Raw genomic sequence first — 5,161 nt, forward strand, 5'->3', positions numbered from 1 at the left:
TTGGATCCATTTTTGTGGACATTCCCACCTTGCGGCCTTCCTTTCGGGGTCTCCACCTCCATCGCCTCATCAACCTCAAGTGGTGTCTCCTTTTCTTGTTCGGATTGATTGGGGACGTTAGTGATTACCCCCGAACCCGTGCTCGCCTTTTCGGCCCGATGGTTTTGATCGCTAGCCTTCGTCCTCGGCATGACCGAGGTCGAGTCATGATGCATCGCTCCTATCTCAAAGGTGGCGCGTAACCTTCTCGTCCTTCCTCTCTCGAGAGGTGGAAATTCCTCATATGATGGACCATTAGGTATCAACAACTTGGTTGAGGGAGGATCCGAGTTCCATTTGAGCAAGTTGGCCAACTCCGACATTGTTGGGTCGCCGTCCAAGGGGCCGTCGGCGAGGAGCGGCTGCCCCGCCCAAGTATCCATCTAGTTTTGGATTTGCTCCGGGACGAATGCTTGTAGTCCATCTAGTTTCGGAGCAAGCCGAACCATGTCGGCCATAGTGGTATGTTTGTTGGGACTTTTCATGGTAGCATTACTCCCTTGGGGGTAGTTAATTTTCGCCGAGTTCTTGTTGTGGTCTTCATTCTCTTTGGATCCATTTTTGTGGACATTCCCACCTTGCGGCCTTCCTTTCGGGGTCTCCACCTCCATCGCCTCATCAACCTCAAGTGGTGTCTCCTTTTCTTGTTCGGATTGATTGGGGACGTTAGTGATTACCCCCGAACCCGTGCTCGCCTTTTCGGCCCGATGGTTTTGATCGCTAGCCTTCGTCCTCGGCATGACCGAGGTCGAGTCATGATGCATCGCTCCTATCTCAAAGGTGGCGCGTAACCTTCTCGTCCTTCCTCTCTCGAGAGGTGGAAATTCCTCATATGATGGACCATTAGGTATCAACAACTTGGTTGAGGGAGGATCCGAGTTCCATTTGAGCAAGTTGGCCAACTCCGACATTGTTGGGTCGCCGTCCGGTGGGCCGTCGGCGAGGAGCGGCTGCCACGCCCAAGTATCCATCTAGTTTTGGATTTGCTCCGGGACGAATGCTTGTAGTCCATCTAGTTTCGGAGCAAGCCGAACCATGTCGGCCATAGTGGTATGTTTGTTGGGACTTTTCATGGTAGCATTACTCCCTTGGGGGTAGTTAATTTTCGCCGAGTTCTTGTTGTGGTCTTCATTCTCTTTGGATCCATTTTTGTGGACATTCCCACCTTGCGGCCTTCCTTTCGGGGTCTCCACCTCCATCGCCTCATCAACCTCAAGTGGTGTCTCCTTTTCTTGTTCGGATTGATTGGGGACGTTAGTGACTACCCCCGAACCCGTGCTCGCCTTTTCGGCCCGAAGGTTTTGATCGCTAGCCTTCGTCCTCGGCATGACCGAGGTCGAGTCATGATGCATCGCTCCTATCTCAAAGGTGGCGCGTAACCTTCTCGTCCTTCCTCTCTCGAGAGGTGGAAATTCCTCATATGATGGACCATTAGGTATCAACAACTTGGTTGAGGGAGGATCCGAGTTCCATTTGAGCAAGTTGGCCAACTCCGACATTGTTGGGTCGCCGTCCGGTGGGCCGTCGGCGAGGAGGGGCTGCCCCGCCCAAGTATCCATCTAGTTTTGGATTTGCTCCGGGACGAATGCTTGTAGTCCATCTAGTTTCGGAGCAAGCCGAACCATGTCGGCGATAGTGGTATGTTTGTTGGGACTTTTCATGGTAGCATTACTCCCTTGGGGGTAGTTAATTTTCGCCGAGTTCTTGTTGTGGTCTTCATTCTCTTTGGATCCATTTTTGTGGACATTCCCACCTTGCGGCCTTCCTTTCGGGGTCTCCACCTCCATCGCCTCATCAACCTCAAGTGGTGTCTCCTTTTCTTGTTCGGATTGATTGGGGACGTTAGTGATTACCCCCGAACCCGTGCTCGCCTTTTCGGCCCGATGGTTTTGATCGCTAGCCTTCGTCCTCGGCATGACCGAGGTCGAGTCATGATGCATCGCTCCTATCTCAAAGGTGGCGCGTAACCTTCTCGTCCTTCCTCTCTCGAGAGGTGGAAATTCCTCATATGATGGACCATTAGGTATCAACAACTTGGTTGAGGGAGGATCCGAGTTCCATTTGAGCAAGTTGGCCAACTCCGACATTGTTGGGTCGCCGTCCGGTGGGCCGTCGGCGAGGAGCGGCTGCCCCGCCCAAGTATCCATCTAGTTTTGGATTTGCTCCGGGACGAATGCTTGTAGTCCATCTAGTTTCGGAGCAAGCCGAACCATGTCGGCCATAGTGGTATGTTTGTTGGGACTTTTCATGGTAGCATTACTCCCTTGGGGGTAGTTAATTTTCGCCGAGTTCTTGTTGTGGTCTTCATTCTCTTTGGATCCATTTTTGTGGACATTCCCACCTTGCAGCCTTCCTTTCGGGGTCTCCACCTCCATCGCCTCATCAACCTCAAGTGGTGTCTCCTTTTCTTGTTCGGATTGATTGGGGACGTTAGTGACTACCCCCGAACCCGTGCTCGCCTTTTCGGCCCGAAGGTTTTGATCGCTAGCCTTCGTCCTCGGCATGACCGAGGTCGAGTCATGATGCATCGCTCCTATCTCAAAGGTGGCGCGTAACCTTCTCGTCCTTCCTCTCTCGAGAGGTGGAAATTCCTCATATGTTGGACCATTAGGTATCAACAACTTGGTTGAGGGAGGATCCGAGTTCCATTTGAGCAAGTTGGCCAACTCCGACATTGTTGGGTCGCCGTCCGGTGGGCCGTCGGCGAGGAGGGGCTGCCCCGCCCAAGTATCCATCTAGTTTTGGATTTGCTCCGGGACAAATGCTTGTAGTCCATCTAGTTTCGGAGCAAGCCGAACCATGTCGGCGATAGTGGTATGTTTGTTGGGACTTTTCATGGTAGCATTACTCCCTTGGGGGTAGTTAATTTTCGCCGAGTTCTTGTTGTGGTCTTCATTCTCTTTGGATCCATTTTTGTGGACATTCCCACCTTGCGGCCTTCCTTTCGGGGTCTCCACCTCCATCGCCTCATCAACCTCAAGTGGTGTCTCCTTTTCTTGTTCGGATTGATTGGGGACGTTAGTGATTACCCCCGAACCCGTGCTCGCCTTTTCGGCCCGATGGTTTTGATCGCTAGCCTTCGTCCTCGGAATGACCGAGGTCGAGTCATGATGCATCGCTCCTATCTCAAAGGTGGCGCGTAACCTTCTCGTCCTTCCTCTCTCGAGAGGTGGAAATTCCTCATATGATGGACCATTAGGTATCAACAACTTGGTTGAGGGAGGATCCGAGTTCCATTTGAGCAAGTTGGCCAACTCCGACATTGTTGGGTCGCCGTCCGGTGGGCCGTCGGCGAGGAGCGGCTGCCCCGCCCAAGTATCCATCTAGTTTTGGATTTGCTCCGGGACGAATGCTTGTAGTCCATCTAGTTTCGGAGCAAGCCGAACCATGTCGGCCATAGTGGTATGTTTGTTGGGACTTTTCATGGTAGCATTACTCCCTTGGGGGTAGTTAATTTTCGCCGAGTTCTTGTTGTGGTCTTCATTCTCTTTGGATCCATTTTTGTGGACATTCCCACCTTGCGGCCTTCCTTTCGGGGTCTCCACCTCCATCGCCTCATCAACCTCAAGTGGTGTCTCCTTTTCTTGTTCGGATTGATTGGGGACGTTAGTGATTACCCCCGAACCCGTGCTCGCCTTTTCGGCCCGATGGTTTTGATCGCTAGCCTTCGTCCTCGGCATGACCGAGGTCGAGTCATGATGCATCGCTCCTATCTCAAAGGTGGCGCGTAACCTTCTCGTCCTTCCTCTCTCGAGAGGTGGAAATTCCTCATATGATGGACCATTAGGTATCAACAACTTGGTTGAGGGAGGATCCGAGTTCCATTTGAGCAAGTTGGCCAACTCCGACATTGTTGGGTCGCCGTCCGGTGGGCCGTCGGCGAGGAGCGGCTGCCACGCCCAAGTATCCATCTAGTTTTGGATTTGCTCCGGGACGAATGCTTGTAGTCCATCTAGTTTCGGAGCAAGCCGAACCATGTCGGCCATAGTGGTATGTTTGTTGGGACTTTTCATGGTAGCATTACTCCCTTGGGGGTAGTTAATTTTCGCCGAGTTCTTGTTGTGGTCTTCATTCTCTTTGGATCCATTTTTGTGGACATTCCCACCTTGCGGCCTTCCTTTCGGGGTCTCCACCTCCATCGCCTCATCAACCTCAAGTGGTGTCTCCTTTTCTTGTTCGGATTGATTGGGGACGTTAGTGACTACCCCCGAACCCGTGCTCGCCTTTTCGGCCCGAAGGTTTTGATCGCTAGCCTTCGTCCTCGGCATGACCGAGGTCGAGTCATGATGCATCGCTCCTATCTCAAAGGTGGCGCGTAACCTTCTCGTCCTTCCTCTCTCGAGAGGTGGAAATTCCTCATATGATGGACCATTAGGTATCAACAACTTGGTTGAGGGAGGATCCGAGTTCCATTTGAGCAAGTTGGCCAACTCCGACATTGTTGGGTCGCCGTCCGGTGGGCCGTCGGCGAGGAGGGGCTGCCCCGCCCAAGTATCCATCTAGTTTTGGATTTGCTCCGGGACGAATGCTTGTAGTCCATCTAGTTTCGGAGCAAGCCGAACCATGTCGGCGATAGTGGTATGTTTGTTGGGACTTTTCATGGTAGCAATACTCCCTTGGGGGTAGTTAATTTTCGCCGAGTTCTTGTTGTGGTCTTCATTCTCTTTGGATCCATTTTTGTGGACATTCCCACCTTGCGGCCTTCCTTTCGGGGTCTCCACCTCCATCGCCTCATCAACCTCAAGTGGTGTCTCCTTTTCTTGTTCGGATTGATTGGGGACGTTAGTGATTACCCCCGAACCCGTGCTCGCCTTTTCGGCCCGATGGTTTTGATCGCTAGCCTTCGTCCTCGGCATGACCGAGGTCGAGTCATGATGCATCGTTCCTATCTCAAAGGTGGCGCGTAACCTTCTCGTCCTTCCTCTCTCGAGAGGTGGAAATTCCTCATATGATGGACCATTAGGTATCAACAACTTGGTTGAGGGAGGATCCGAGTTCCATTTGAGCAAGTTGGCCAACTCCGACATTGTTGGGTCGCCGTCCGGTGGGCCGTCGGCGAGGAGCGGCTGCCCCGCCCAAGTATCCATCTAGTTTTGGATTTGCTCCGGGACGAATGCTTGTA

Source organism: Salvia splendens, chromosome 12 (genome assembly GCF_004379255.2).
Source record: "Salvia splendens isolate huo1 chromosome 12, SspV2, whole genome shotgun sequence".
Classification (NCBI taxonomy): Eukaryota; Viridiplantae; Streptophyta; class Magnoliopsida; order Lamiales; family Lamiaceae; genus Salvia; species Salvia splendens.